General features: G+C 39.9%; 4 pseudogenes; all 4 read left to right on the forward strand.

The window, feature by feature from the left end:
- Positions 1-620: 620 nt before the first annotated feature.
- Positions 621-739, forward strand: LOC149529860 (5S ribosomal RNA; annotated as a pseudogene).
- A 1935-nt stretch (positions 740-2674) lies between these two features.
- Positions 2675-2793, forward strand: LOC149529861 (5S ribosomal RNA; annotated as a pseudogene).
- Positions 2794-6131: 3338 nt separating this feature from the next.
- Positions 6132-6250, forward strand: LOC149529862 (5S ribosomal RNA; annotated as a pseudogene).
- A 2328-nt stretch (positions 6251-8578) lies between these two features.
- Positions 8579-8697, forward strand: LOC149529863 (5S ribosomal RNA; annotated as a pseudogene).
- Positions 8698-9346: the final 649 nt, after the last annotated feature.

Consider the following 9346-nt stretch of genomic DNA (forward strand, 5'->3'; position numbering starts at 1 on the left):
AATGGGTAACCTCCTAGGAAGCCATGGTATTGCACCTTTCTTTTACCTTTTTAAGAATTTGGTTGTGTCATTGCTATATTTGCACTGCTCTCATGCTTCCCAAAGCCCATTTTCAATCGCCCATCACCTTCTCCTCCCATACCCTGACTCATGTTCATTCTAAGTGTTCGATAAGGTACATTCTTAGGGCTAGATAAGGTCCTTTCTAGGCACTAAAGGTGATGTGAAACTTATTTTCCTCAACAAAGTAATCTCCATAAGGATGAAATGATCAATGGAACAACTGATTCTTGTGATGACAAAAATAAAAGCTTATAAGATTGGGAAATTGATCCAACAACTTTTGAAGGCCATAACCTTTGACCTACATCTCTATTCTTCTTCAAATTATCCACATGATTTCATTGGGAGGATTTTTTTGGAGAGAAACCTATCTCTTTCTTCCTATTGGTGCCTTCTAAGTGTCGGATAAGGTGTGTTCTTAGTGTCAAAGTGCTTTTTACTCTCCCGTGCATTTTGGGTGCTCAATAAGATGCGATCTGAGTTCTCAATAAGGTATGTCCTAGAAAATGTTGCATCATGATGCATGGGCTAACATGAGGGTCTGAGAGTTTGATTTTGGGTGCAATCATACCAGGGTTAGTGCACTAGATCCCATCAGAGCTCTGTAGTTAAGAGAGCTTGGGTCGGAGTAGTACTAGGATGGGTGGCCTCCTGGGAAGTCCCGGTGTTGCACCCTTCTTTTACTTTTTTGAGCATTCAGTTGTGTCATTGTTATATTTGCACTATTCTTTTGCTACTCAAAGCCAATTTTCAATCGCCAATCCCCTTCTCCCTTACCCTGACTCTTGTTCATTCTGATTGCTCGATAAGGCATGTTCTTATTGCTACATAAGGTGCATTCTAGATAGTAAAGGTGATGTAAAATTTATGTTCCTCAAATAAGTAATCTCCATAAGGATGAAATGGTTGATGGAACAATTGATTCTTGTGATGACAAAAATAAAAGGTTATAAGATTGGGAAATTGATCCAAGAACTTCTGAGGGCCATAACCTTTGACTCACATCTTCGTTCCTCTTCAAATTATCCACGTGGCTTCATTAGGAGGAGTTGTTTGGAGAGAAACCCATGCCTTTCTTCCTATTGGTGACTTTTGAGTGCCGAATAAGGTGTGTTCTTAGTGTCGAAGTGCTTTTTACTCTCCTGTGCATTTTGGGTGCTCGATAGGGTGCACTCTAAGTGCTCGATAAGGTGCATCCTAGACAAGGTTACATTATGATGCATGGGCTAACACGAGGGTGTGGGAGTTTGATGTTGGGTGTGATTGTACTAGTGTTAGTGCACTGGGTCCCATCAGAACTCCACAATTAAGCGTGCTTGGGATAGAGTAGTACTAAAATGGGTGACCTCTCATGAAGTCTGAGTGTTCCACCCTACTTTTACTTTTTTGAGCATCTAATTATGTCATTTTTAAATTTGCACTACTCTCGTGCTCCTCAAAGCCCATTTTCAATCGCCCATCCCCCTCTCCTCCCTTATCTTGACTCATGTTCATTCTGAGTGCTTGATAAGGCATGTTCTTAGTGTGAGATAAGGTTTATTCTAGGCACTAATGATGATGTAAAATTTATGTTCCTCAACAATGAATCTTCGTAAGGAGAAAATGGTCAATGGGACAATTGATTCTTGTGACAATGAAAATAAAAGCTTATAAGATTGGGAAATTGATCCAAGAACTTCTGAGGGCCATAACTTTTGACCTGCATTTTTGTTCTTCTTCAAATTATCCACGTGGATTCATTGGGATAAGTTTTTTGGAGAGAAACTTGTGCCTTTCTTCTTATTGGCACCTTCTAAGTGCAAGATAAGGTGTGTTCTTAGTGTCAGAGTGCTTTTTACTCTCTTGTGCATTCTAGGTGCTCAATAAGGTGCACTCTAAGTGCTCGATAAGGCGTGTCCTAGACAAGGTTTCATAATGATGCATGGGTTAACAAGAGGGTGTGAGAGTTTAATGTTGGGTGTGATCATACCAACGTTAGTGCACCCGATCCCATCAGAGCTTCGCAGTTAAGCGTGCTTGGGCCAGAGTAGTACTGGGATGGGTGACCTCCCATGAAGTCCCAATTTTGCACCCTTCTTTTACTTTTTGGAGTACCTAGTTGTCTCATTGTTATATTTGCACTACTCTCCTACTCCTTAAAGCCTATTTTTAATCGCCCATCCCCTTCTCTTCCCATACCCCGACTCATGTTTATTTTGAGTGCTCAATGAGGCATGTTCTTAGTGCTAGATAAGGTGCATTCTAGGCACTAAAGGTGATGAAAAATTTATGTTCCTCAGCAAAGTAATTTCCATAAGGATGAAATAGTTGATGGAAGAATTGATCCAAGAACTCTCGAGGGTCATAACCTTTGAACTGCATCTTCGTTCTTCTTCAAATTATCCACCTAGCTTCATTGGGAGTAGTTGTTTGGAGAGAAACTCATGCCTTTCTTCCTATTGGCACCTTCTAAGTGCCAGATAAGGTGTGTTCTTAGTATCATAGTGCATATTACTCTCCAGTGTATTTTGGGTGCTCAATAAGGTGTGCTCTGAGTGCTCGATAAGGCATGTCCTAGACAAGGTTGCATTATCATGCATAGGCTAACAAGAGGGTGTGAGAGTCTAATGTTGGGTGTGATCATATCAACATTAGTGCACCGGATCCCATCAGAACTCTGCAATTAAGCATGCTTGGGCCAGAGTAGTATTGGGATGAGTGACCTCTCAGGAAGTCCCAGTGTTGCACCCTTATTTTACTTTTTTGAGCATTTCGTTGTGTCATTGTTATATTTGCACTACTTTCATTCTCCTGAAAGCCCATTGTCAATTGTCCATCCCCTTCTCCTCTCGTACCCTAACTCATGTTCATTTTGAGTGCTTGATAAGGCAAGTTCTTGGTGCTAGATAAGGTGCATTCTAGGCACTTAAGGTGATGTAAAATTTATGTTCCTCAATAAAGTAATCTCCATAAGGATGAAATAGTTGATGGAGCAATTAATTTTTGTGATGAGAAAAATAAAAGTTTCTAAGATTGGGAAATTGATCCAAGAACTTTCGAGGGCCATAACCTTTGATCGGCATCTTCGTTCTTCTTCAAATTATCCATGTGGCTTCATTGGGAGGAGTTTTTTGGAGAGAAAGTCATGCCTTTCTTCCTATTGGCACCTTTTGAGTGCTAGATAAGGTACATTCTTAGTGTCAGAGTGATTTTTACTCTCCCGTGCATTTTGGGTGCTTGATAAGGCATGTCCTAGATAAGGTTGCATTATGACGCATTGGCTAACACAAAGGTGTGAGAGTTTGAAGTTGGGTGTGATCATACCAATGTTAGTGCATCGAATCCCATCAGAACTCCACAGTTAAGTGTGCTTGGGCCGGAGTAGTGCTGGGATGGGTGACCTCTCAAGAAGACCCAGTGTTGCAGCCTTCTTTTACTTTTTTGAGCACCCGTTTGTCTCATTTTTATATTTGCACTGCTCTCATGTTCCTCAAAGCCCATTTTCAATCACCCATCCCCTTCTCCTCTAGTACCCCGACTCGTTCATTCCGAGTGCTAGATATGGTGTATTCTAGGCACTAAAGGTCATGTAAAATTTATTTTCCTCAGCAAAATAATCTCCATAAGTATGAAATGGTCGATAGAATAATTGATTCTTGTGATGATGAGAATAAAAGCTTATAAGATTGGGAAATTGATCAAAGAACTTCTGAGGGCCATAACCTTTGACCTGCATCTCCATTCTTCTTCAAATTATCCATGTAGCTTCATTGGGAGGAGTTATTTGGAAGGAAACCTATGCCTTTCTTCCCATTGGCACCTTTCAAGTGTCGGATAAGGTGCATTCTCAATGTCAAACTGCTTTTTACTCTCTCGTGCATTCTGGGTCCTCGATAAGGTGCACTCTGAGTGCTCGATAAGGCGTGTCCTAAACAAGGTTGCATTATGAGGCATGGGCTAACATGAGGGTGTGAGAGTCTAATGTTGGGTGTGATCATTCTAGCATTAGTGCACCAGATCCTATTAGAACTCCGCACTTAAGCAAGCTTGGGTCAAAGTAGTACTGGGATCAGGGACCTCCCGAGAAGTCCTAGTGTTGCACCCTTCTTTTACTTTTTTGAACACATGGTTGTGTCATTGTTATATTTGCACTACTCCCATACTTCTCAAAGCCTATTTTCAATTGCCCATCCCCTTCTCCTCTCGTACCCTGACTCATGTTCATTATGAGTGCTTGATAAGGAATGTTCTTAGTGCTAGATAAGTTGCATTCTAGGCACTAGAGGTGATGTTAAATTTATGTTCCTCATCAAATTAATCTCCATGAGGATAAAACGGTCGATGCAACAATTGATTCTTGTGATGACAAAAATAAGAGTTTATAAGATTGGGAAATTGATCCAAGAACTTCTGAGGGCCATTACCTTTGACCCACATCTCCATTCTTCTTCAAATTATTCGTGTGGCTTCATTGTGAGAAGTTGTTTGGAGAGGAACTTGTGTCTTTCTTCCTATTGATGCATTTTGAGTGCAGGATAAGGTGTGTTCTTAGTGTTAGAGTGTTTTTTACTCTTCCATGCATTATGGGTGCTCAATAAGGTGCGCTCTGAGTGCTCAATAAGGTGCATCCTAAAAAAGGTTGCATTATCAGGCATGGGCTAACAAGAGGGTGTGAGAGTATGATGTTGGGTGTGATCATATCAGTATTAGTGCACCAGATCCTATTAGAACTCCGCAGTTAAGTGCCCTTGGGCCAGAGTAGTACTGGGTTAGGTGACCTCCTAGGAAGTCCTAATGTTGCACCCTTCTTTTACTTTTTTGAGCATCTAGTTATGTCATTGTTATATTTACACTATTTTCATGCTCCTTAAAGCCCATTTTCAATCTCCCATATCCTCCTCCTCTCATACCCCAACTCATGTTCATTCTGAGTGCTCAATAAGGAACATTCTTAGTGCTAGATAAGGTGCATTCTAGGCACTAAAGGTGATGTAAAATTTATTTTCCTCAGCAAGGTAAACTCTGTAAGAATGGAACGGTCAATGGAACAATTGATTTTTGTGATGATGAAAATAAAAGCTTATAAGATTGGGAAATTGATGCAAGAACTTCAAAGGGCCATAATCTTTGACCCGCATCTCCATTCTTCTTCAAATTATCCACGTGGCTTCATTGGAAGGAGTTGTTTGAAGAGAACCCCATGCCTTTCTTCCTGTTGGTGCCTTATGAGTGTTGAATAAGGTGTGTTCTTAGTGTCAAAGTGTTTTTTACTCTCCCGTGCATTTTGGGTGCTTAATAAGGTCTGCTCTGAGTGCTCAATAAGGTGCATCATAAACAAGGTTGCATTATGATGCATGGGCTAACACAAGGGTGTGAGAGTCTAATGTTGGGTGTTATCATACTAGTGTTAGTGCAACGGATCCCATCAGAACTCCACAATTAAGTGCACTTGGGGCAAAGTAATACTAGGATGGGTGACCTCCTAGGAAGTCCCAATGTTGCAGCCTTCTTTTACTTTTTTGAGCATCTGGTTGTGTCCTTGTTATATTTGCACTACTCTCGTGCTCCTTAAAGCCCATTTTCAATCTCCCATCCCCCTCTCCTCTCGTACCCTAACTCATGTTCATTTTGAGTGCTCGATAAGGCACATTCTTAGTGCTAGATAAGGTATATTCTAGGCACTAAAGGTGATGTAAAATTTATGTTCCTCAACAAAGAAATCTCGATAAAGATGAAATTGTCAATGGAACAATTGATTCTTGTGATGATGAAAATAAAAGCTTATAAGATTGGGAAATTGATCTAAGAACTTTCGAGGGCCATAACCTTTGACCTGCATCTTCGCTCTTCTTTAAATTATCCACATGGCCTCATTGGGAGGAGTTGTTTGGAAAGAAACTCATGCCTTTCTTCCTATTGGTTCCTATCAAGTGTTGGATAAGGTGCATTCTTAGTGTTAGAGTGCTTTTTACTCTCGTATGCATTCTAGGTGCTTGATAAGGTACGCTCTGATTGCTTGATAAGGCTTGTCCTAGACAAGGTTGCATTATGATGCATGGGACAACACAAGGGTGTGAGATTTTAATGTTGGGTGTGATCATACCAATGTTAGTGCACCGGATACCATCAGAACTCCATAGTTAATTGCGCTCAGGCTAGAGTAGTATTGGGATGGGTGACCCCCTACAAAGTCCTAGTGTTGCACCCTTGTTTTAATTTTTTGAGCATCCAATTGTGTCATTGTTATATTTTCACTGCTCTCATGCTCCTCAAAGCCCATTTTCAACTACCCATCCCCTTCTCCTCCTGTACCCCGACTCATGTTCATTTTGAGTGCTTGATAAGGAACGTTCTTATTGCTAGATAAGGTGCATTCTAGGTACTAGAGGTGATGTAAAATTTATGTTCCTCAACAAAGCAATCTCCATAAGGATGAAATGTTCGATGGAACAATTGATACTTGTGATGATGAAAATAAAAGCTTATAAGATTGGGAAATTGATCGAAGAACTTCCAAGGGCCATAACCTTTGACCCACATCTCTGTTCTTCTTCAAATTATCCACATGGCTTCATTGGGAGGAGCATTTCAGAGAGAAACCCATGCATTTCCTCTTATTGGCACCTTCCATGTGCCAGATAAGGTGTGTTCTTAGTGTTAGAGTTCTTTTTACTCTCCCATACATTCTGGGTGCTTGATAAGGTGCACTCTAAGTGCTCGATAAGGCACATCCTAGACAAGGTTGAATTTGTTGGAAATGATTGAAATGATCATAAGAAAAATTGTTGGAATAATATATGGAACTGGTAAAGAATGTCCTCAATCCTTGTTTTGTCATTGATGTCAAACTTGCTACTTGCAGGGATGACAATTGCTTTAATGATCCAAATACTATCAATTAGTTGGTTGTCAAGGTGGAGGCAATCAATAAGATGTAACTAGAACACCTAGAGAAAGGTTGGAGTTATGATGTTGTAATGAAGTACAAGGATCAGCTAAGCCATTGATGAAAAAGTGTATTGGATGACATACCAAAAGATACGAAGAATGAGCACACCGAAACATATCAAAGATCTAAGGTTTTAGCTAAGTCCTTTGTAAAGCTCAAACTAAGTTCAAGTGCTGAGCAAGCTAGTAAGAGCTGAGAAAATTCCTAGTTAAGTGCCAAGCAAGTTCAAGTGTCGAGCAAGTTCAAGTGTCGAGCAAGTTCAAGTGCCGAGAAAGTTCAAGTGCCGAGCAAGTTCAAGTGCTAAGCAACTTCAAGTGCCGAGTAAGTTCAAGTGTCGAGCAAGCTCAAGTGCTGAGCAAGTTCAAGTGCCGAGCATAATCAAGTGTCGAGCAGAACCAAGTGTCGAGCAGGTATAGGTGCCAAGTAACACAGAGGTGTCGAGCACCAGTAACTCAATAATGTCAAGTTGTTGCATTATTTAGGAAATCAAAGATTCGTCAGATCTAAGCCGACAAAGTTGTTATCTAGAAATCTGTGAATTAAAAGGAAGATAAGAATGATGAGTTGGTGGCACATAACACCATGTAGAACATTTTTAAGATACAACTGGTGAAGTTTCAAGAAGAGAAAAAGATATGGGGTAGATACATTGTATCCTACCTAATCCATTTTGAAACCCTAAAATTAGAGAGGGAGAATTGAGTGGTAAAGGCAAATCAGACTTCTATATAAGAAGACATAAGTTAATGAAGAAACATAGCGGAATAGAGGGGATAGTGAGAGAAAGAGCAGTGGTCAAGCATGAAAGCATGAAATGCTGAAGAATGTGCTAAGGAGAAGATAACACAGGAACTCTGTTTGAATAGACCACCACAAAGATGATTGCATTGGCAGAATGAGTAAGAAGACTCAAGGAGACAAAGCTTGAGAGGGGGACAAGTAGTCAAAGCTGAAGTGATTGAAGCCAAGCATAAGGATTGAACTGAAAGAGTGATCTAAAATTTGCAAAGTATGTTGTAAGTTATATTAGATCAAAAGACCATTATCATTACTTTCTAGCAATTGTAACAGTAAGATAAATCCTATGGACTTAGGTTGGTTTAACAGCCATTAGATAAATCTTTTAACAAGGTCACATTCCAAGTGAATGTTCTAAAAGACCTTTAACCAGGCCCATTCCTAACATTTTGGTGAAATCCTCTAACAAGGTCACATTTAATAGTGTGTTGTAAGCCTTTATCAGGGCAGGCTTTTAACAGGGCATCACTTCAGAAGAGTGAGAATCAAGTAGCATGTTACTGGTGGTTTTTCCCAAATTGGGTTTCCACGTAAATCATTGTGTTATGTGTTGATCTTGAATGTTTTATCTCTGCATGTTGATTTACAGTAATTTGCTTATATGACTGATTTAAGTTTGAACAGATGAAAAGGGTATGGATTCATTAAAAACTATTAAAGGTATTATTAGGGCATTTGGACCTTGAATAACTTATTCACCCCCCCCCCCCCCCCCCTCTCATTTATTCTAAAGAATTCTAACAGAATTATGATGCATGGGTTAACAAGAGGGTGTGAGAGTTTTATATTGGGTGTGATCATACTAGCATTAGTGCACCAGATCCCATCAAAATTTTGCAGTTAAGCGCGCTTTGGCCGGAGTAGTACTGGGATGGGTGACCTCCCAGGAAGTCCCGGTCTTGCACCCTTCTTTTACTTTTTTGAGAATCTGGTTATGTCATTGTTATATTTTCACTACTCTCATGCTCCTCAAAGCCAATTTTCAACCACCCATCCCCTTCTCCTCCCGCACATCGACTCATGTTTATTCTAAGTGCTCGATAAGGGACATTCTTAGTGCTAGATAAGGTGAATTCTAGGCACTAAAGGTGATGTAAATTTTATGTTTCACAACAAGGTAATCTCCATAAGGATGAAAGGGTCATCTAGGGGGAAACCATGTTGAATAAATCTCTAAGTCTGATTAGGCCTCACATCACAACAATCTCCCACTTGTAGACTAATCAAACTCCATAACAATAACACATTGGTCCTTGATTGTTAATATCTACCCACTCAGAACCATCATCATTTTGTGTTTCATTAGAATCTATAACTAGAGGATTAGCAGTAAAATTTCCTCTCCATAGCACAATGGCTCTTTCATGATTTTCAACTGATGGTTGTTGTAGTGAAGAGTCTTCTTCCATTTGTTGTGCAGCCTAAACTACGGTCTATAAACCTTCATTAGCCATTTTCTCAACAAATTTCTCAACAATATTTATTTGATTGCATGAAAATATTCATCTAGATCTTGAGGATCATTAATTATAAGTTCTTCTGGCTCATTTCTAGAAA

This window comes from Cupressus sempervirens, chromosome 11, assembly GCF_028749045.1.
Source record: "Cupressus sempervirens isolate cs-2001-9-10 chromosome 11, ASM2874904v1, whole genome shotgun sequence".
Lineage (NCBI taxonomy): Eukaryota > Viridiplantae > Streptophyta > Pinopsida > Cupressales > Cupressaceae > Cupressus > Cupressus sempervirens.